General features: G+C 50.5%; 2 long non-coding RNA genes across 3 annotated transcripts; both read right to left on the bottom strand.

The window, feature by feature from the left end:
- Positions 1–1323: 1323 nt before the first annotated feature.
- On the bottom strand, positions 1324–15566 carry LOC122211603. Of its 2 annotated transcripts, none has more exons than XR_006198735.1 (3): positions 14238–15566; positions 11488–11741; positions 1324–1533 (listed from the first exon to the last, which is right to left on the bottom strand). It is a non-coding gene; the product is annotated as an uncharacterized LOC122211603 (long non-coding RNA). The 2 variants fall into 2 exon arrangements; XR_006198736.1 differs by lacking the exon at positions 1324–1533 and adding an exon at positions 1692–1747.
- A 4129-nt stretch (positions 15567–19695) lies between these two features.
- LOC122211602 lies at positions 19696–23208 on the bottom strand. The gene is made up of 3 exons (XR_006198734.1): positions 22579–23208; positions 20710–20790; positions 19696–19736 (listed from the first exon to the last, which is right to left on the bottom strand). It is a non-coding gene; the product is annotated as an uncharacterized LOC122211602 (long non-coding RNA).
- Positions 23209–23558: the final 350 nt, after the last annotated feature.

Below are 23558 nucleotides of genomic sequence, written 5' to 3'. Positions count from 1 at the left end.
AAGGCCCTCTGTCACGCCTGCCTTGGAAGATGAGGGAGGCCACTGATTTAGGCTCTCGCTCATTAGAGTTGGTGACCAGCTGAGGAAAGCAAAGCCGCGCCCCATCCGGTAAAGTCCTAGACCGCAGACAGCAAACTCCTTACTAGTCTCCTCTTGGCCATCCCCTCCCCCCAGCCCTCCTCCCACCCCAACCCGGGCCCCGCTCTTGGCATTGTTCTTACACCTGCTGCAAGTGTCCAGATCCTTCTTCCTCTGAGGGCCCCGCTGCCCCTCTCTGGCTCTAGTCACTGACTCCTTGGCTCTGCACGGCCGCTCCTGCCCCAGCACTGAGATGCCTCCACCTTCTCTCAGTAGAGGCCCCTCTCCCACGTTTCCCTGGTCCGCGGTGACTGGCAGGTTCTCACACAGCTAACAGTTCTTGTGCAATCCCTGCTATTCCCTTCTGACCTGAGGGGCTGGGATACCAGGGACCAGCCACTCTACAATGTACGCGACATAGGTGCTTTTCCACGTCATGTACGATCTGGGTGGTATCAGTTTCATGCATGCATTATATCCCACCTCCAAGATCTCCTCTACTAACCAATGCCTATGGTTGAAAATGTTGGGCAATTTCCCTTTTTTTTTTTTAAAGGTGCTCTTTTTCTTTTTTTAATTTTTTTTTAAGTTTATTTATTTTTGAGACAGAGAGAGACAGAGCATGAACGGGGGAGGGGCAGAGAGAGAGGGAGACACAGAATCGGAAGCAGGCTCCAGGCTCTGAGCCATCAGCCCAGAGCCCGACGCGGGGCTCGAACTCACGGACCGCAAGATCGTGACCTGAGCTGAAGTCGGACGCTTAACCGACTGAGCCACCCAGGCGCCCCTCTTTTTCTTTTTTTAAGGGAGGGTTTTCCCCCCTCCAAGTGTTCCCTTGGAGTACATTCCTCCCGAATCTTGGAGTAGTTGAGTCTGAGAACTGTCTGCTCTGCAGAGAGCCTGGGAAAACGGTGTTTCCCTGAGTCCTGCCTTCCTGACCCATCTCCCCAGAGTCCCAGGAGAAGCAACGGGGAGGGGCCCAATCCGAGGGGCACACGGGTCACTATCACCGGATTTGCCACCTTGCTTTGCAGCACACCATGGCTGCCCCCCGCCTCTGGTACCCCGCGAGTACCCTAAGCAAGGGCTGGGTTGTGTTCTCTTCATTTCTCCATGCTCAGCACTCGGCTCGGCGCCTGGCACATTACGGTAGGAATGCACAGAGCAAACACTGAGTGAGCCCTTGCATGTGCCAAGGACTTTACACGTATTAATAACCTAAGAGGTGAAAGCCTCTAGTGTGCCCATTATAGATGCTGAGACATTACAGATGCCCAGGAGGTTAATCAACATGTCCACGGTCACGCAGGTAAGAGAGACCCAACTCACCTTCAGGCTCACGGACTTCTGACATATTCATATTGCAGCAGACCTCTGGATTCAGCTCCAGGTCTGGGAGGCCCGGCTTGGGGGAAACGCTGTCTCCTCCTCTGCCTCTTCTGAGCCACAGGAGGCCTCAAAGGAGGTAAAATAATGACCGTAAATAACCGTTATTACAGTAAGACTCAGGTGTGCCTGCATATATTTCTGAAACTACTTTATTACCAAATATCCTCTTGGGGGCTGTGAAGAAGGCGGGGCAGGCATCTTCCCATTTTGAGAAAGAAACCTAGACCTTGAGAGAAGTGACTCATCTGAGGTCACAGCACGGTGAGGCCGGGAATGGCATCTGTGAGACGAAAGGCTTTCAGGACAGCAGGAAACGAGCTTGTCTTTACTGTGTGTTTGGAGAACAACCTTCCCTTCTGCCACTTCCCAGTGGTCCCAGGCATCTGTGGCTGGAGAGGTCTCTGCTCAGGGGCTGCCCGTGCACCAATCTGCTCTCGTCTTGGAGGCAAAAGCCGGCTTTGTAGCACTTTGCACGGTGCAGGGATGGCACAGGGCTCCTCGACCTCGGTAGCTGCACGCTCCAAAGCCAGCTTTATGACGGAGGACCAGCCGTTATTTTCCACATAAAACACCTTTATGGACTTGGAAGCGCCAGGCTCCCAAGTTGGCTCGCTCAGCTGGACCTGTTTGAGTAAGCGATGTCTGCCAGTCACAGAGAAATGGGCCCCTCCATCCAGAAAGGGCCCTAAACCAAAGCCTGGAAGTCTAGGCTGAGCTGGGAGGGGACACCAACCAAGACAGATAGTCCCTGCCCTCTCAGGAGACATGTGCACTTTGGATGTCTGTACAGTCATGCAGGTGCACACTTGATAAGCTGCCACCAGATATCTGAGCACACAGGAGACTCCTAGGGGATCACCTGCCCAGTGGCCCCTTTTCTAGAAACCACCCATGTGGTCACAGCAAGAGTCCCAGGGATTCCTGCTCCCACTCCAGCCAGGCAAATGGACCAGAAGACTGCCTGAGCTGAGCCAGTCAGAGTTCTTCCTTGAAAATTAGGAACCAAGAGATCCCAGTGAGGTCTGGCTTTCTCATAAATAAGAGGGACGTACACATCAGAAATTAGTGCTGGCCATTTTCTTCCATATAGGCAAAAATACAGAGGAAGCTAGTCTAGAGCAAAAGAAAAGAATAAGCCAGATCTGGGGGCATCTGGGTGGCTCAGTCAGTTAAGGATCCGGCTCTTGATCTCAAGGTTCATGAGATCGAGGCCCACATCACGCTCTGTGCTGACAGCACGGGACCTGCTTGGGATTCTCTCTCTCCCTCTCTCTCTGCCCCTCCCCTGCTAGCATGTGCTCACACACTCTCTCTCAAAATAAAGAAATAAATAGAAGAAGAAGAAGAAGAAGAAGAAGAAGAAGAAGAAGAAGAAGAAGGAGGAGGAGTCAGATCTGAAAAGAGAAGGCCCAGTGCATCTATGCCCTTGGGTTTCATGATACCCTCAGATTCTTCTACCCAAGTCCCAATTTTTGCTTAGAAGTGATTTCTGTTACTTGCAACCAACAAATAGTTACTGGGGTGTAATTCAGTTGTTCTCAGCCTGGGGTGGCTTTGTTCCCCAGGGGACATTTGGCAATATCTGGAAACATTTTTGGTTATCATAATTAGGGGTCCAGGAGTGCTACTGGCATGTAGTGGGTAGAGCTTGTGGGTGCTGTTACACATCCTGCAATGCTCAGGACAGCCCCCCACAACAAAGAATTATCCAGTCCACATGTCAGTAGGGCCGCAGTGAAGACACCCTGGTATAACTGAAGCCACTATGTGTGCCTAAGGCGGGAACATCCTCATATAAAAGTAGAGTCTATGTGTCACTTCTCCAGTTAGCAAATTTTATTTTATGTTAAATGATAATATTCAGTGGTGAGAATTCTTTTACTTTAATAGTGGGAGGAAAGCCTATTAGTACCACCTCTCTGAAGAATCATTTAACACTAGAAGGGGCCTTAAAACGTCCACTCTTAGGTCCAATCACTGACTTTTAGGATGTATCCTTGGTAGAAAAATCTTCATTCCGAGATATATACAAAGATTTATGCAGAAGGATGCTCACTGCAGCTTCATTTGTAATGGTGAGGAGCTGAAACAACTTGAATATCCGACCACTGCATGTTGGTTACATAAATTATGATACATTCATATCACGGAATAATATATACAGCGCTTAAAATTATGTTTGTGAAAGTTATTTAATAATGCAGAGAAATGCTCATTTGGTCAGCTGAAAAAACAGGATACAGAAATTTTGAAATATATATAAGCCCAGAAAAAAGGCAGCAGGGAAATTTATCAAAACGTTGACCGTGGCCATCTCGAGGGAGTAGGCTCACAGCTAGTTTCTGTTACCCAGTTTTTGAAACTATGCTCTAACTCTTCTATAATGAACGTGTATTACTTTCATAATCAGGGGGAAAATGAACACTCAAAAGGAATCCTAGAAGCAGAATTGAAGACAGTATAGATTTATTCATTCATCCAAAAATAAATACAGTAGTCCCCTGCCCCTCATCCACGGGTAGTATGTTCCAGGAACCCCAGGCGATGCCTGAAACCTCAGAGAGTACCGAGCCCTATCCATCCTGTTTTTTCCTATAGATACATGCCTTGATAAAGTAATTTATAAGTTAGGCACAGTAAGAGATTAATAATAACTGAGCAAAATCGAGCAATTATAATAATATACTGTAATAAGTTTTGTGAATGTGGTTTCTCTCTCTCAAAATCTCTTACTGAACTGTACTCATCTTTCTTGTGATGATGTGACATGGTCTACGTGATGAGATGAAGTGAGGTGAATGACGTAGGCACTGTGACGTAGCGTTAGGCTGCTACTGACCTTCTGATGACAGGTCAGAAGGAGGATCATCTACTTCGACTGCAGTTGACCACAAGTAACCACAGAAAGTGAGACCACGGGGAAGGGGGGTACTGCTGTGTGGACATTAAGGGTCTACCAAGTACCAGACATCATGGACAAAAGACAAGGCCCCTGCCCTCATAGGGTTTCCAGTTGAGAAGGGGAAGCACTTTGGAATTTCCAACCACTTTCAAATTTACAATCCCAGAAATCGTTTGAAAAGCTGTTACTGTGAATAAATAGCTACCATTTGTTGAAGCTTATTGTTTAAGTACTAATGTAATTTAAAATTTGGATCACATGATCTCTGCACAACACCTCAAAGAAATATGGTGAAGTCTCGGTCAAGGTCGTATGGCTGTGGGCAGTGGCCAGGATCCAAACCAGACTACTCTGAGAACCAATTACCTATCTACTCTGGTCCCTGCCTCAGTGGCTGAGGATCTGTGAGCATGAGGAGTAGATAGCATAGGTTCATTCCAGAACCATGTGAGGTGACAAATGGGGGTCACCGGGGAAGACTTTAGGGTTCACAGAGCCAGATGGTAGAAAGGAGCACGCAGGGGGCAAAGTAGGTCACAGACTGGGCAACCAACTAGAGGGCCAATGGCTAGTTGTAGCTTCAGGGAAGGTGGTGGGCTCAGGGGCCAAGGGCATTGTCACCATTGTGCTCTGAGCTCCTTCCAGGAAGGGAGAACAAGAGAGGCAATTAAGGAAGGAAGAGAAGGAAAAGCAAAAAACATTTCAGGAACCAGGATTCGAAAGAGGACGTTGCTGCAGTCTGGAACAACTGCAGCTGTCGCTGCAAAGAACATTCCTTCCCCAGAAGTAAGTCACTAGAGAAGGTTCAAAAAAGGAAGAAGCAGGACAGAGGAGACTGTTCATGCTGCAGACCACAGCCCAGGGAACTTTGAGGACGGAAGGAAAGTGGGGACCTCATGGGTAGGGCAGGACTACTGAGTTTGCGTCCTGCTGGAGGAGACCAACAGACAGGCCCCTGCTTCCTTGGTGACCAAGAGCCCCAGGACAGGTGGGTGTGGAGGGGACAGGAAGCACCAGAAGGGATACTGAAGACTGTTACGAACTTGGGTTCGCTGGATTAACTTTGCCAACTGAAATGAGCGGCAAGCCCGGGTACCTGCAGTGGAACCTCCTGGGCAGCGTGTGCCCAGGAGGGAGGGAATGGTTTCTGCCCTTGAACCACTGGCTGACTCAAAGCCCAGGTCACTGCGGTCGGCAGTGACGTCCTGGCCCCTCAGTGGCAGAGGTGGGAGGTCATTGGTGGAGAAACACCAGGGCGGCCTGAAGCTGATGTCTACTCACAATCTGGCTGTTGGCTTTAGTCCAGACATCGTGATCTGAGGGGGCAGAGAAACTTCTGGGGGAGAGCACTGGGCTGGGAACGTAGAGGCCTGAGCTCCAGTCCCAGGACCAGACACCTGTCCTGTCCTCCACTGCGGCGTGAGAATGACAGGGCCTACTCCTCCCCTCCTGGAGAAGCCCACCCTCTCAGGGCCTCAGGGTCCCCTCCTGCACAGAGGAGGTGGTGACAGCGCCTACGTTCAGGGTTGTGGCCGGAGGTCAGACAGATGGCACACACAGGCGCCCGAGGAGCAGCCCTGTGCAGGGAAGCGCTCAGGGTGCAGCCGCTGCTGTTTGTCAGCTTATTTGAGATCATAGATGCAGAAGGGATTTGAGGAACACAAAGCACTTCAGGTTCAGGTCAAAGGTGTCGTTCCCGTTCTTTCTTCCCACCTACGTCCTCAAAACTCCCCTTCCACGCCAGGCAGCTGCCGTACTCAGCTACTAAATGTGTCCAGTCCCCCACCAGGGGCTCCCCTGAGGCTCCCCCAGCCTCCCCCACCCCCTTCCCCTGGCTGCCGCACTCCTGCCTGGCCGCGAAGCCCCACCCTGTGTCCCCGGCCCTTGCTGCCTTCCCTGACAACCCCCCCACACCGGGCTGGGGGGCCCCCTCTGGGCTTCACCCAAACGTGTGCTGAGCTGCGCCTCCTGCCGTGGTCTGTGTTTCTAGTTCTTATTTTGTTTTGTCCCTTTCTTAGGCTCTTGGCTTTGCCACCCCACCTCCTCCCCACAACGTGGAGCTCTCTGTGCAGACAGGCATCTACTTTGTCTTTGACCCCGACTTCTAGTGAAGTCTAGGCAGGCTACCGGGAAGCCCACACGGTGTGAATGGATGGGTCCACCAGATAATGTGTGTGAAATCACTTTTGATCATCTTCAGAAGGGTCACTATCGAGTGTTCATGCCGCAGGTATTCATTGATCACCTACCACTCTTTGCAGGGCCTCTACCAGGTGCCATGGGCAATGCGTGCCGCAGTCCCTGTCCCGGAGCTTTGCGGGGTAATGAGGGAGAAGCCCTACTATGACTTCGTTTCCTACAAACTGCGAGAACATAAACATACTAACACAAGGAGAGGCTATAAGAGAGGCCCAGGCAAGGCGCTGTGGAAGTACAGTCAGGAACCCCTCGCCCTGGGGGCTTCGAGGAGGCTTCCAAAAGGAGGGGGCGGCTTGAGAGCTGCCTTGGCAAAGGCCTTGGCAGAGCCCCTGGCAGGACACGGCAGCCCCCTTTGCTGCCAGGGGGCGCCCTTGCCCCGAGGCCTCTGCAGCACCCCCTCTGGCCAGCAGAGGCAGAGGGTAGAGAAGCCGCGTGGTGCAAGGCTTTGGAGCCCCGTGAACCACTTGGCTTGCTGTGTCACTGGATGTACTTACTTTATCCACGCCTCAGTTTCCTCATGTATAAAATGAGCTCAGTGGTAGTGATTGACGTGGTGGTGACATTTCAGTGAAATAACACATACAGAGAACAAGGAACATTAAAAAAAAAAAAAAACCTCTCAGTAAATGTAAACTCCTTTCACCTCTGCGATCCACCGACCTGCATGCTTCTGGGACAGGGGTGGGCACTCTTAGCCTCGCGTCACTCAGACGGCCTGCCCCTGTGGTCTCCAGGGCCGGCCTGGGTTCCCAGAAAAATGATGCGGGTTAGTGAACCCCAGACCTTCTAAATTTTACAGGTACGGTTAAGAATCTCTCTCATCAGGCTGGGTTAAGAATCGGTCTGTAATCAAGTTGCAGATATCTGAAATAAGAGAATGTCCCACTTTAGACTCTGAACCCGTGAACACAAAACGGCAGGAATAATTACCCCTGATGAGGAAACCAGGCCCAGAGGAGGGAGAAGATTTGGCCAAGGTCACATAGGGAGCCAGGGCGGAGCCCAGACCTACTCTACTTTTGCCTCTGCTGCACAGAGTTACCGCCTAATAGGCTGGATGTCAAGGGCTGAAGGCCCCTGCCATCAGAAGTCCCAGCCAGAGCCACCCTATCTTATTCATGTATTGGTTAGGACTGGGGGCGACCCTTCTGGGAGATGATCAGAAATGCCTAAAACCCTCAGTGAACAGATCAGCTCTCAGCTCTGCAATCCACAAGCTCTGAGACCTTGAGCATGACCTTCTCCCTCTCCCGGTCTGCTCTCCCTCACTGTGGAATAAAGAAGTTGCCCTTGAGGTCTCCAAGACCCCTTCTCCCCGATTCTCAGGAGCTCCCAGGCATTCAGCAGAGGGAGTCAAGGCCAAATCTCAAGCCAGGACCTCCCTGCCTTTCCTAGGACACGGGCCCCACGATATCTGGCTGGTGGCACTGCTCTCTGCCCTGCCCTCTCCCCTCTGCCTCCTGCTTCCCAAACAGATCTGCCCCTCATCCATCTGCCCCTGGTTGTCAGCACAGCAGCTGGCTGGAGAGGAGGAAGAGGCTGTATTCATGGCAGCTTTGCCCCATATCCACCAAGTGTGTTGACCCAGAGCCTCTACCCCTCCCCTACCCACTCTGCCACTGTATCCTCTCCAGTGTCCCCTCTCCGGTGTCTCCCCCATGCCCCAACCGCAGGAGCCTAACAGATGCCAAGGTAAACAGCCAGAAGCTACTTACAGCTGGACCCTCTGCTGGGGGGGGATGTGAGCCCTCTGACCTGGGCATCTCAGGGGGAGACAACTTGGGCTTCTATTCACTGGGTCTCCTATCGGTTCCATCTGTCCTGTCAATCCCTATGTGTGAGGTTGGGAGGGGTGGTCACAGACAACCTTGCCTGACACATTAAGGCTGCAGAAGCCTGGGAAGTTTCAATGGCTTGCTCAAGTTCACATGCAGAAGCAGGGAGAGGAAGCCACCCAGTGTGTGATAAGAGGCTTGTCCAGGCCCCCAGGCCATCTTGTCATTCCAACCCCCAAAGCCACATTCAGTACGTGGGTGGCTAGATGTGCAGGAGAGGAGCTCTGTCTTCTAAGTCAGTTCACTGTGGAGGGTCAGGGAAAACTCAAACTGTAAAACTGGGAGGGGTGGGAGTAGCAAAGGAGGAAAAAATAAATCAAAAAACAGACTCCCTCAAGAAAGGAGGCTTTGATCCATGGATCCACTCCCTCAGCCCCGGGCACAGCACCCCTCCTCTGAATCTTTTGTTGTTGTTTTGTTTTTAAGTAATCTCTAATGCCCAACGTGGGGCTTGAACTCACAACCCCACGATTAAGAGTAGCAAGCTCTGGGGCCCCTGGTGGCTCAGCCAGTTAAGCATCCGACTTTGGCTTAGGTCATGGTCTCGCGGTTTGTGAGTTCGAGCCCCACATCGGGCTCTGTGCTGACAGCTCAGAGCCTGGAGCCTGCTTCGAATTCTGTGTCTCCCTCTCTCTCTCTGCAACCTCCCTGTCTTGCAGTCTGTCTGTCTGTCTCTGTCTCTCTCTCTCAAAACATTTTATGAAAAAAAAAAAAAAGAGTAGCAAGCTCTACCGACTGAACCAGCCAGGAACCGCTGAATCTTTCGTTAAAAGAACAGGACGTAGATGGGGATGGGTGTCCAGCTACATGCTTAATCTGTACCAGAGACCGCCCTCCGCAAAGAGCTGAGACAGATCCAATCTCCTTCCCTGGAGCTCTGGCTCTCCAGGGGAGCTGGAAGCAGAAAAAGACTCAGAAAACTATAAAAAGTAGATGAGTAAAGAGGAGAGTCAGAAGTAGAAGAGTGGACGAGGAACGCGGGCCAAGGAGACCTCCGGTTCCAGGCCACACTTGGTTCCCTGGTGTCTTTCCTCCCCACTAGCCTCAGGGACAAGTTGACCAGTGTCCTCAGCTCTGGATCATTGCTGCAAGGCCCCTGCCTCTGTGCACCTGACTCAACCGAAGACCCTTGCTGTGACTTCTCTCCATCTCCGCTCCCAGTAACTTACATCCCTCGCTGACCACACACCTTCTTTCTTGGGCCCTGAGCCTTTGCCACTGCTGCTCTGTCTGGACTGTCCTTGGGTCGCATTTCTGTCACTCACATCCAAAACAGCCTAACAGAAGAGAATGCTCATCTAGGAGGGCAGAATAGATAGTCGTTAAGTAGGTGGACTCTGGAGGCAAACTGCCCAGATTTGAATCTCTGTCCCCATTTGCTAGCTGCGTGACACCCGGCAAGTCATTTCTCTGTGCCCCAGCTTATTCATTTGTCAAATCGGGTCATGACCGGGCCTATTTTACAGGGTTGTTGTTGATGAACTAATATGAGCAAATATCTGATTAGAAGAGCACACTCTGCAAGCACAGGCCATTATCACTGCCATGACCACTTCCCCGCTAGACCAGCTGGCCAGGGCTCCTTTCCAAAGGGTGGTAGGCACACTCATTCAGCCCACTGGCCACGCCTGCTTCCACAACCCGGTAGCATTCCCTTGTGCACGGTTCTCCAGGCCACATATGAGAGTGGGGGCATGGAGCCTCGATGGGGAGGGGCGAGTTCGGTGGGAGAGGGGTGTGGAGGGAGCAAGTGGAGAGAGTCAGGGAATGAGGGGGTAAGCACATGGCACTCCTTGGATGCCCTCGTCCTCGGTGCAGTACCAGGAAAGGGGTGCCCGCCAGCTCTGCAGAGGCCAGGGCTGAGCTCGGGGGCCCAGAGCTGCTGGCAGGAGGCCTCCCCGCTCTGACTGCAGCCTTCCTGTCCTCACAGCACCCGCTTCCTCCTAAAAAGCCTTAGGTCAAATACACCTTACCGCCAAGACTAATCTCTTTCCAAAGCTCCCATTTGGCCCTGGAAGGAATTCACAAATTTTCCTGGCCTTATTGTGCAAATAGAGCCTTTATCCCCCATCCTTTACCTTAGAAAGCTTTCTTGACCTGAACAAAAACATTTTCATCTGCCCTGTTGAGGAAGGTAGGGAGGCGCTCCGGGGGATGGGGGACAGGGACAAACGTTCTGCGACAGCACGAAGGAGTAGCGCTTAAGGCATGAGGAACATGCTGCTCTTCACAGCGAACTGACACAAACCAGCCCTCTCTCCTGTCTGGGAGTCAGTAAATATTTGCTGAATGAATGACTGTTAACAGCATGTGATTCGGTCTCTCCTACTCTGGTTAAGTTATAAAGTCCATGCAGCCAAATCAGCATGAAACCCACTTTACGTGCTTGGGCCCCCAGGCCAAGGTGAAAACACTGTTTGAAAAGTGGATTGTCCATTCGGGACCATTCGCCCTCTGTATATTTGGTGGGGGGTCCACTTGGTTTGGTGCTAGGACCGGAGGGTTGGGCCCCTCTCCTCCCTCTGCAGTTCTCTGGTTCCCAGACAAACCAGGGTTAGGCTGCCTGTCCTTTGTGAAATGGCACTGGGACCCACAGGCAGCAGCCCCAGTGAATGATTGCCAGGTGGAAACTCATGGCTTTCTTGCTGAGCCCAAAAATGTGCAGAGAAGAAGGGGCGATGCCTGCAGGACAGATCCTGGCCTCTTCTGGGCCCTGCTTTACTCACTGCAGGTATTTTAAGTCTCTCCCCTAATGCTGTGATTGGCATGTCTGTCCTTGGTTTTGAATTCTGCAGGGGAGTCACACACAGACGTTGGTTACTACCTGCCCACCAAGCATGCGGAGAGATTCTTGGGACGATCATTTCTGAGTAAATTGCCTAAGTGCAGCAGGGTCCACCACGGGAGCTGGGGGAGCATAGAGCAGCGACACGAGGTGGGAATAAGGGACTTGTGCATTAATCACAAAGCAATCAGTGGATGACAAGGGGCCCTGGAGCCACAGGGTTGGTCCAGCTGGACTCAGCGGAGGGGAAGGTCACACTTGCCGGGAAACTCCCATCCATCACCAAGACACCCACTTACCTGACTTCATGTGCCCAGGCCTCCTATATTCCAGCTTGGCAGAAATGCTGCACTGGCCTCACTCATCGTCCTTGACCCATAGCATCAAGGGCCATCCCAGCGTCCACAAGCCCTGCCACACCTGGCCCGGGCCATGCAATCTTCCAGGCCAACGCACAGGAGGAGCTCCGACTGGTTAACCTTCAGGAAGCCGGGGACCGGGTTTGGCCTTCCTCAGCTCCTGAGGCCTGCGTACTTCTCCCAGTTATCAGGGTCTGAGGAGAGAGGGAGTAAGTGCTCACTGCTCTCCCACCAACCTACTTGTCTGACCCTCCCTGGCTTCTTCCTTCTCTGGTCAAATCTCCCCCCACCCTCCCTGCCTCAATCCCCACTGAGCAGAGAGGCCCCTGCCCGAGGGAGCTCCCGGCTCACCTGCCCCTGCTCCTCTTTGGCTGCGCCCTAACCCTTGGATCGATTTGTCTCTGACATTATTTTCATTACAAGTGTGCTATGCCTTCCAGGTCATTTCCATTTTAACGGGAGCAATGCCTTGGTCCATGTGTAACACAGGATTTTAGCAGTGGTGATGGGATTGGGGGAGGGAAAAGAGTCTTTTCTTTTTTTTTAACATTTATTTATTTTTGACAGAGAGACAGAGCATGAGTGGGGGAGGGGCAGAGAGAGAGGGAGACACAGAATCCGAAGCAGGCTCCAGGCCCCTCACTGTCAGCACAGAGCCTGATGCAGGGCCTGAACCCATGAACTGTGAGATCATGACCTGAGCCGAAGTCAGACGCTTAACCGGCTGAGCCACCAAGGCGCACCGGGAGGGAAAAGAGTTTTCACCAGAAGGACCGTTCCATGGCTCAAATCCACAGCTCCGAATTCAGACCCTAGATTTAAATCCTGGCACAACTTCCTGGCTGTACAACCTTGGGCAAGACATTTAACCTGTCTTAGCTCATCATCAAGAACAAGAATAAACACACCCACCTTACAGATGTCAGGAGAAGATTTAAAACATATATATTTTAAGATCCTGGTTACAAGGTTGAAACGACCCTCCTTAGCATGGTGAGGCTGGTGCCTCTGACACTGGAAAGAGGGTGAGGGGAAGGATATCAAACTGTCCTCAGCAGCTGAACCCCAGTAGGACAGGTGACTTTATTTTTTTTTAATTTTTTTTTTTAACGTTTATTTATTTTTGAGACAGAGAGAGACAGAGCATGAACGGGGGAGGGGCAGAGAGAGAGGGAGACACAGAATCGGAAGCAGGCTTCAGGCTCCGAGCCATCAGCCCAGAGCCCGACGCGGGGCTCGAACTCACGGACCGGGAGATCATGACCTGAGCTGAAGTCGGACGCTTAACCGACTGAGCCACCCAGGCACCCCAGGACAGGTGATTTTAAAGGCACCTGGCTCCAAATACCCACAGCACCAGGCACTGTGCTCCCCTGGAGTTCCTCCGTTACAGCCAGACCTCTGGGTAAGCATTGTTTCCCTCCTCCCCAGATCCTCTCATGACATGTGCAAGTCCCGGGGACATCAAGGTCCCTAATACTGCAATGTGAAAAGTTTAATGAGAAGATTTTGTTTGTTGATTTGTTTGTGAAAACACAGGGCACCCTGGGGCTCCAAAAGCAGGAGGAAGCACGGATTGTCCCAGTGGCGGAAGGCAAGGTGTATGCTTACCCATGACCTCGTTCCACTCCTACAACATCTCTCAGCGGTAGTTGCTGAGGACGGACAATTGCGCTAAAGGTCAAATCAAGACCCTTGTGCAAATATAAAAGTAACACATGTCAATGATTTCATTTCACTCAACAATTAATGAGGGAACTAGTAAGAGGTCACAGGTGCTCGGAGAATCCAGAGCAGATACATACATAAGCCATCAGGAAACTGCACCTAAGGCACCAAAGACGCAAACTTATCAATATCTGCAGGGCAATAATCGGTTGCATTTCCTCTGGACACAATTTGTATGTCTTCGGGCAAAATCATTTGCATTCTTATCGGTTTTCTACAGTTTTGCTCAAAGACCAAGGAAGACAAAGATAATCCAGAGGGAACCAGACAGGACAGCCAACAACAATCTTTTCTGCCCGTTCCAAAGGCTCTCACAACTTTTCCTAACATGACAATCACCCTCCTTTCATGACGGAGCAGAAAAGACAGAGATGGACATAGAGAGTGGGAAGGGGGACCCTGTCCAGGGCCAGTCGCATCTGAGGGCGGAGGAAGTCCGTGACAACGATGTCACCTCTGGGATGACTTTCGAAAACCAAGAATGAGGTCATTTTCCCCACAAAGTTCTAGGATGCCCTTCAAAGGGCAGTCCTTCATTGCAGAGCACATCCTTCATACATTCATGGCATTCGTATGTCCTCTCCTTTCTGAAACCATGGTGGTCATAGACAGTAGTTACTAGTTGTTGCTTTTTAAATGTACTCGTTTGATGAAATAAAGGCCGGAAACCCTAGGTTGAGTCTCCATCTCATGAATACAGATCCGGCTTTTGCTGTTCTTGGGTTTTGTTATTGTTTATCTTATTCATCTGTGAGAGCCTAAAATCTAGGAGCCCCGATCCCATTCACAATTCTGAAATTTTGCGTTACAGGTAAAGTGGCTGAGGGCCGTGCTGAGCACCGCCTCCCAAGTCCCCCAGCCGATCAGAGTTCCCCGGGTCCTGGTGGAGGATGAGCACCTAACCTGGACGAGGCCTCCAGAGGTGAGGCTGAAGAGAGACGGGAGAAGAAAATGAGACTTACGGACTGAGTCCTGGGGATGCCAGAGGGAGGCTAAGACAGGAGAGCCAGGACCTTCTCTGGGGCGAGTCTCCAGATTATTCCATGCATTGTGCTCCATGGCTTGTGGAAAGCCTTCACCTACACGGTCCTCCCCGTCTGTGGCACAGAAGATTCTGAGGTTCATTAAAACCTGGTCTATGCTGGCACATGGACCAGAAGGGAAGGAACAGGGCTGGGGACCACCTCCCTTCCCGAGAGCCTGCCCCGATGCCGGATGTAGGGATGTAAGCAAAGCCCAGAAGGAGAAGGGTTACGGACTTGAGAAGCCGAAGACGGATTAGATCTGAAGAATGGGAACAGAGATTTCCCAGCAATGTTAGATAGTAACATTTGCAGCCTGGCTTTTCAACTCCTCCACATCAGGAGTTTGGTTGCCAGAGCCCTGCTTCCTCCCCCACATTTGACTATCCCACTGCTGCAAGTCAGAAACCAGCAAAGGCACTGCTTTTAAAGGCACAGGCTGCCCAACCAGAGAGCAAGACCCCTTCCCAGAGAGCATGGAGGGCACAGGCACTGGCACTGGGAGCTCCGTTACAAACCAGATGGACGTCCCATCATGGCCCTAAAGGGGAAGGTGGGTGGAGTCCAATGGAGGACCTACGGGCCCCAGAATTCTAAGTATTAAGTACTACTATCCTGAGTACCTGCTTTCTGCTGGATTAACGCCAAGAAAATGAGCAGAGGGAAGGAGACAGCTCCTGATGGTTTTTAAAGAAAAGTGCATTTAAGCTTAAAGTCAGTGTAGCAGAACAGCTGGGCAGGAAAATTGGCTGTTTAGCTCTGCAGTTGGTGTCAGGGACCCACTGGCTGAGAGGCAGTTAAGAGCAGCTTGCATGTGTAAAACTGCAGGTAATGAGAACCGAGACAAAGGGCCTCTAGGGAGCGGGGACTCCAGGGACAGCTCTTCCCCATTCCTATACATCAGGGGGAAGGACAGGGCCTGAGCCGGTTGCACTCCAGGCACTGGCCAAGCTCTAGAGTTTCCATGTTCCCAGCTCTGCCTTCGAGGAATCACAACCCCAGGATCCCAGAATCTCAGGTCCAGAAAGGACCAAAGATCGCACAGGAATCCTTGCTTCAGCTTCTGGGGGTCCCACTGCCCCTAGGAATGCCCACTCGTCCTCTGCCCAGCCTGCCCTGCGGCTGTCTGCAGCTGGGATGGGGAGGAAATTCTTTTTTGTGTATACTGAAACCTGTATCTCTTCTGTCACCAGCACGGTGGACATACACTGTGGCACCTTTGATGGGAATGGCCTCTCAAAGACGACCTGACTCACAAGTCAAGATGATCCAAATTCACTTGCAGGAATTTTTTTTTCTTGGCCTACCTAATGTTTTTTTTTCTTTTTTTAATGTGTATGTATTTATTTATTTAATTAATTTTTTTTTTAACGTTTATTTTTGAGACAGAGAGAGGCAGAGCATGAACGGGGGAGGGTCAGAGAGAGGGAGACACAGAATCTGAAACAGGCTCCAGGCTCTGAGCTGTCAACACAGAGCCCGACGCGGGGCTCGAACTCACGGACCGTGAGATGGTGACCTGAGCCGAAGTCTGACACTTAACCGACGGAGCCACCCAGGCGCCCCTGTATTTATTTATTTATTGAGAGAGAGCGAGAGATTCCCAAGCAGGCTCCACAGCAGCACAGAGCAGGACGCAGGGCTCAGTCTCACCACTGTGAGATCATGACCTGAGCTGAAATCAACAGTCAGATGCTCAACCGACTCAGCCATCCATCGGCCAAACGAATGTTAGAACTGCTTTTACATCCCATATCTACAATAGAGAGCTTTCCTTTAAAAATCTGGCCTGGTGGATTCTCTGGAAATATTAGAAAGGCTGGCAACAATGAGCCCGCGCTACCACATGAAAACACCCTTTGTGTAGGCCCGGCTGTCCAGACGGCTCCAGCCCCAGCACTCCCTTCTGTCCCCTGACCCGGCTGCCGTCCTGGTCTGCGACAACCGATTGGTCTCTAAAGGTATGAGTTTGAGAGGCCAGACTCTGTCCACGCTCCGGGTTTTAGCAGCGATTAGAAAGGAAGATCGCCTTGGTCTAGCACTCATTCCCTTCCTTTATAATACAGCCTCTTCCCTTACAGAGTTCTGCTCACCCCCAGGGATCTCCTTCCTCTTGTTCTGTTATCTTCATCTAGTGACCTTCATTAACATAAAAATAACCAGAGGAGCAAAGCAATTTGTTTAACCCTCCTTTTTCCTGTGACCATGCATATAAGTCAGTGGTTCTAACAGGTGGCAGGACCACCTGTACTGTACCTTCTGGGGTTTCTGGAAGGTATAATTAGTACCTTAACGACAGGGCTTGGGGGCCAGAGATGTTAAATATTCTGCTATGCAAGGGACAATCCATAAAACAAAACAAAACAGAACAGAACAAAACTTGGCCTTGTGGAATGCTTCCAATGCTGACTGAAACGGAACCCTGGCGAAGTCTTCCCTGTCCTTCATTTAGCTTCTCTGTGCTTCTGTACGGGGGTAGTCCACTCCACTCGCCCAACACCACACTTCTCTCACAGGGCTGTTGTGGAGATCACATGACATAAAACCAAACGGATAGATGACCCAATACGAAGCACACGGCAAACGTCAGCCATGACAACCCATCTGGACAAGGGGATGGTCAGGGGCGCCTGGGTGGCTCAGTCGAGTAAGCGTCCGACTTGATTTCAGCTCAAGTCATGATCCCTGGGTCACGGGACTGAGCCCCATGTCGGGGCTCCACACAGTGTGGAGCCTGCTTAAGATTCTCTCTCCCTCTGCCCTTCTCCCCTGCTCTCTCTCCCTCTCTCTCAAATTAGAGAAAGAAAAAAAAAAAAAAAGAGTAAGCAGTGGGTACCCTGGATATCACTGCTCCCCTGAAATCCATGACATTTTGAGGAAGGCTCTAGTGGCTGGTAGCCTCAACTTTTCCTAGCTGTTCCCCTCCTCAGATGGAGAAAGGGCTTTTTCCCCCCCAGAACACAGCCTCTTGTGATGAGTACCCATCCATCACTAGACTCTCACCTCAAAGGGATTTAGAGAAATGGCTTCTGAGGCTCAACAGTAAGGCAGAGGCTCAGAACTGGATCCCAGCCCCCACTGCTGGAAGGAAGGCTGGCCATGACTAGGGGAAACAGGAGGGAGGCTGCACATCAAAGGGAAAAACAGCAGTTCAGTTCATTGGAACAATCCAGGAAGAAAGGAACAGCAACAACTTATTACTGAGAGAATAATTTGTAACTAGGTTACAGATAGTCTGAAGAGACAGACAATGGATGGTAGAAATGGACAAAATAAAAAAATGTTAATAGAACTCTCTTGATGGCTGATGTAGAGTAAGAGCACCAATTACCCTAAACTTCTTACTTCAGATTTCCCTTCTGCATTTTGAGGAATCTTGCAAATGATTCCTTCAGGCACCAAGAGCAAGAATATTTAAATAAAGACTTGAACCTAAGGGGCAGATTCAATTAAGGGCAAAGGAACATTCCTCTTAGATTTACAAGTTACTGGTGCCCTCTGGTGGACAGTGCAGGTTATGTCTGTTGGTTAGAAGCCGGAGATTTGAGGCTCCTATTTGAGGAAGCCGCCTCCCCAGCTCTGATGCAAGCAAGTGGAAGGAAGTCTCAGGTGCTAAGCACCTCACGTGCATTAGCTCATTTGTCCATCAGCTCTGTTTTCCAGATCAGTGAGCTGAGGCTTAGAGACATTAAGTGAACTGCCGACGGTCACCCAGCAAGTAGCTAACTGGCAATTCTGATTCAGTGCCAAGGATTCCAGAAATCCCGATGGTTACAAGTGTTTCAAACACACACACACACACACACACACACACACACACACAGAAGAAAGTGGATGCAATTTTTGCCAAAATGCATCCCATATTTAGGTAGCAGCTTTACCCAGTTTTGAGCAGTATAAAGCTGGAGTTTCTGAGTTAAAATTTCCCAATTTAGGGCCCGGGAAGTCTCACATTTCTTTAACTTGATTCGAATGCATGGTTTATTTCCCACCAGTGACTCTTTTAAAGGTTAACGATGAAGGGAAGAGTCCCAGAGTGCGAGGAGGCAAGATGGGGTTACCCAGACCAAATGCATTCGTTAGTTATAGTTTAAACTGTAGTCAAAACCTCCTGGGTTTGCACGTAAGATTTTACATGCGTGTATATCCTTTCTCTCAAGAGGCGATCCAGAGCACCCACCCCTTGACCCCAAGCAAGTTACGAACTACGACTCTATGAACTGTTTCATGGTAAACATCCCCCTGCCTGCATCCATATACTCTTTTGCTTTCCTCTGTTTTTTTAAGCCTTAAAGGATACCTGGGTGGCTCAGTCGGTTAAGTGTCTGACTTCGGCTCATGATCTCATGGTTCATGAGTTCGAGCCCGTCATCAGGCTCTATGCTGACAGCTCAGAGCCTGGAGCCTGCTTCAGATTCTGTGTCTCTCTCTCTCTCTGCCCCTCCCCTGCTCACACTATCTCAAAAATAAATAGATGATTGATAGATACCTGGCTTTCCCCCAAGGAACCTTGGCAGTCATTTCTTCAAACCCCATCCACCTTCAGTAGAGAAGACGGGCCTCCCTGACCGCATCCAGACTACTATGCCTCCACACAGAAATCTCTGCTCTTTTGAGACTTAGACCTCCTTTATAGTGCCATCTGCTTACCTTCCAGATATTTTGCTCACTCATTATTGATTTTGGGTTCCCACAATCCTGCCAACATCCTGGGTGATATCGACGCCACAGGAATGACCCATCCATCACCCCCAGCCTCACAGGACCCTTCCTCATTGACCAACTCAACATCAAAAAACTCCTCTTCCATGATGCTTGAACTGCTCACTCCATGCCATGCCTGGCACCTACCCTCACCTGGGATTGCCCACCTTTGTGCCAGTCCGCTCAGACTAAGTCAGTAGCACACCCCCCAAGTCTTGTTTCTCTGCCCACTGCAGGACAGCCGCAGCTCTGCTCCCTGTTCTCGTCGATCTTGGAGCCAGACTACAGGGCAGCCTTCATTCTGGGGTGCACTAGCCTCATGCTGAGGGAAGAAGCCCTGACTGACCCTCGCAATGTCCCCCGAACCTCTGCTCAGAAGCAGTACACTTCATTCCCGCTGACATTTCATGGACAGGCCTGGTGCCACCAGGGCACGGAGCACTACCCACCCTCTCTGGAGCGTGGTGGAGAGAAGTGGCAGATGATTTGATGACACCATCTATCACAATCTTGGAAGTCTTGATTAGAACATCGGTCTAGGGGTGCCTGGGTGGCTCGGTCGGTTAAGTGTCCGACTTCAGCTCAGGTCATGATCTCGCAGTTCGCGAGTTTGAGCCCCGCGTTAGGCTCTGTGCTGACAGCTCGGAGTCTGGAGCCTGCTTCCGATTTTATGCCTTCTTTTCTCTCTGCTTCTCCCCTGCTCACACTCTGCCTGTCTCTTTCTCAAAAATAAACCTTAAAAAATAAAAAAGAACATCAGTCTATCTCGGAACACAGCGGCCTGTCGTTCCTGCTCTCAGTCCACTCCTACCATACCATCTATCAACTTCGTTCAGCCTGTCCATTTTCTATCAGCCCCTCCCAGAAATAATGATGATAGATAACATTTATTGAACACTTCATAGGTGCTGACTTAACATCTATTATCCCATGACGAAGCTGAGACTTAGAGAAGTCAAATAATAACTTGTCTTCACTTTCTCCTTCCTATCTTCGAGGGTAGAAACATCAACTGTTAGGGGAACGGGAGAACCAGGGAGAACCGAGAGCCCAGGCTGGGGATGTGAATGCGTCGTAATAGCAATCTGCAAGTTGTATGATTTTTCTCCTGAAGTGCTCAGCGGCTGGGCTTACTGGCTCTCAGCCAGAGGTAATTCTCTCCTCAAGTGACACGTGGCAGTGCCTGCGGACAGTTTTTCTTGGGGAAGGGGCACTACTGGCATCTAGTGAATAGAGGCCAGGGATGCTACAATGCCCAGGACACCGGTCCCCACAACAGAAAATCTCCCAGTTCCAAATGTCCATCGTGCTAAGGCTGAGGAGCCCTGGTCCGGAGACCCGCTAGTGTCAGGCAATCACCTAGCAAGTTTCTCTAGTCTGTTCTCTCTTCCCCAGACTTCCTGCTTCGGACTTCCTCCATTCTCTTCAAACCCTTCCACCAACTGCCTCCCCCGAGGGACTGCACTCTCCTTCCCTGCTTTCAACCACACTAAACTTTCCAGTCTGCCAGATACCATGAGCTCCAAGGCCCTTGCCTGTTTGCTCTTACCTCGATGCTCCCCCATCTCCCAACCCCCGTCCTTCCCTGAGCTCTCGGCTTCTCGACTCTTCAAGGAGGCTGTTCCTGAACTCTCGACTAGATCAGGCCCCTCTTCTGTATTTCCCACAGCAGCACGTGTGCCCCCAACAGAACACGCGCGACACTAACCCTACGTGTTGCCTAGCCCGTTTCCCGAAGCCACGAGAGCAAGGACCACGTTCCTCAGTTTCAGCACGGCGTCCCCGGGACCTACAAAGCACAAGATAAGTGACAGGTGCTTAGTATTTACAGCCCAGGTGTCTCCATTTCCCTTTGGATCTCTCATACGCACAAAGTCAACACGTCCAAAACTCATCACTTTTTCCTACCTCACCACCACCACAAACCTACCCTTTTACCATATTCTTGATCTCCGTGAGTGGCACTGCCATCCACCAACTGCCCAAGCCATCCCTGACTCCTCCCTTTTTCCCCTCACAGCCCCAGGCATTCATTCAGGAAGTGCGTCCCTTCATCCCTTCCGCCTGGGTTTCCATCAACTCCCTATACTTCTTCTTTTGGGCTTTTGTCTCAGACACAATAGTTTTAACCACTGACTCGATTCTGTCAGTTAGGTTCATTCCCTCAGACAGGTTACTTACTTCCTCTAAGCCTTAAATACCGGATGGGACTAGTAAATGCCCAGTCAGCACCCACTAAACGCTCAGTAAGTGCTATCTACTGTTCTTGCCAGGTCTACTGCCATCACTCTAGGAACATTGTTTCCAGCCCAGGTTGCTGCCAGGACCTGTTATCCCTGCTTCTGCCTGGCACTTCAGTCTATTCTCAACAATGTACCCAAAGCTCCCCAAAATGCAAATGAGATGTCACACTCCCGCTTAAAATCCTTAAATGGCTCTCCACTGTCTTCAGGATAAGGTTCAACCTTCCTGGCTTGGCATAGCCCACCCGCATCACACCCCAGGGCCGTCTCTCGGCACTTCTCCCATCACACCCTTGGCTCCGGTCACATGGAACCACCAAAGCCACTTCCTCCACTGCCGCTGCCTGGCCCGTGTGCAAACTGCCCCCATCCCTACCTCCAGCGCAGACCGCAGGCAACTGAGGGAGCTTCCTGATTCACTGTGCTATTCCCAGTGCCAAGCAGGATCTGGCTCAGATTAACATCAAATAAGTATTTATTGACCGAATTGAACTCCCATGCTTTATTTTGAAGAGGAAACAAAGCAAAAAGAAAGTATTAACCACATGAGTTCAGGGTTGGGACGGTATATAGTGAGATTATCCCTGCATCCCCAAACCCATAATGACCTGCAATCTTTCTAATAGCACTGATTTTTGTGATACCTTTAGAGGGTGGATTTGTGCAAAGTCTAGCAAACGGGGGTGCCTGCGTGGCTCTGCCTCGATCTCAGCTCAGGTCGTGATCTCACGGCTCTCGAGTTGGAGGCCCCCATCGGGTTCTACACTGGTGACACAAGAACCTGCTTTGGATGCGGTGTCTCCTTCTCTCTGCCCCTCCCCCACTTGTGCTCTCTTTCTCCAAAAAATAAACTTAAAAAAAAATTCTAGCCATCAAGCACCAACTAGGCATTTGTCTGCGAACGCCAATTTGAATCAGTGACTGGTTTCAGCTCGCCTTACTCTAGCCCCAGACTACATTCAACAATGATTCAGCTTGCAGCACCAGGTTAAGTAGGATGCAAAAATCCAGGAAACAAAACACGTTGTGCGGTTGGAATCCACACAAAGTACCTTAAAGGGGTCACAAAACGTGGAAAGGGTTGTGGACACGGAAACTGGCTTCATCCTTGGTTCTAATGCTCCTCCTCCTTTTTTTTTTCATTTTTAAATGCTATCCCCAGTATTTCCAGTATCACCCCACACTCCCAGGAGCTCCTCGTACAGGTACATATTACATAACTCTAGATAAGACAGCCTACGAAGTGTGTCCCCAACAGCTGTGCAGCATACACCAATCCGTGTCTGTTTTGCAGTGGCCCTGAGCTCAGGACAACTGACCTGAGTTTCACTCACCTTAACGGTCCCAGCTGGGAGGACATGACCTTCTGAGAACGTGGGCTAGCAAGCTCTCTGGTGGACAGGTTGTCTTGATATCCCTCAAAAGAACAGAACAGGAGGGCCACAGACCAGTGGTTTCAATGAAGCTACTGAAAATGAACGTAAAATGTGCTTTTTTTATAAGAATTTCCTAAGTTTCGTTAGCTTTTCAAGGAGGGCTAGAATCCCCCCAATCTAAAAACCTCAGCAAACGTTAGGCATGGAAGTGATAAATTAATGTGTACTCTGTGGCAAACCCTCACTACCTCTTGAACTAGCCCCAATCCGAAACACAAAATAGAAGGCTGCACCTAGCATGTCTCCGTCAACTCAGGAGAGGCAAATCTGTCACCTCACCATTTGAAATCTCTCCAGTAGCAACGACAGACAAGGCGATACAGTCGTGGGCTCAGAAGAGTTAGGTACAGACTGGTGCCTAGAAGGCAGGCTTGTCTCAAATCACCCTAGACATGCAGGTATGATACATTCTCTAATTCTCAAGGGCTATAGTTGGGGAAATTCCACTTGACCTAACTAGCTCAATGTTCAGAGCGACTCTGCAAAATCTTTTCAGTTTCAGAAAAGAAACTGAAGGACTGGGGCGCCTGGGTGGCTCAGTCGGTTGGACGTCCGACTTCGGCTCAGGTCATGATCTCGCGGTCTGTGAGTTCGAGCCCCGCGTCGGGTTCTGTGCGGACAGCTCAGAGCCTGGAGCCTGTTTCGGATTCTGTGTCTCCCTCTCTCTCTGACCTTCCCCCGTTCATGCTCTGTCTCTCTCTGTCTCAAAAATGAATAAATGTTAAAAAAAAAATTTTTTTTTAAAAAGAAACTGAAGGACTGGGAACCTAAAAATGAAATACAATACTCTAATAGGTGAATGGTGGAAACTATCAAAGTCACTACTGATTAAGTACAGCAACTTCTATGGCAAATTCTATTCTCTCCGTCCCCAAATC

Source organism: Panthera leo, chromosome F3 (assembly GCF_018350215.1).
Source record: "Panthera leo isolate Ple1 chromosome F3, P.leo_Ple1_pat1.1, whole genome shotgun sequence".
Taxonomy (NCBI): Eukaryota; Metazoa; Chordata; class Mammalia; order Carnivora; family Felidae; genus Panthera; species Panthera leo.
This window is presented reverse-complemented; position numbering and strand designations above follow the sequence as displayed.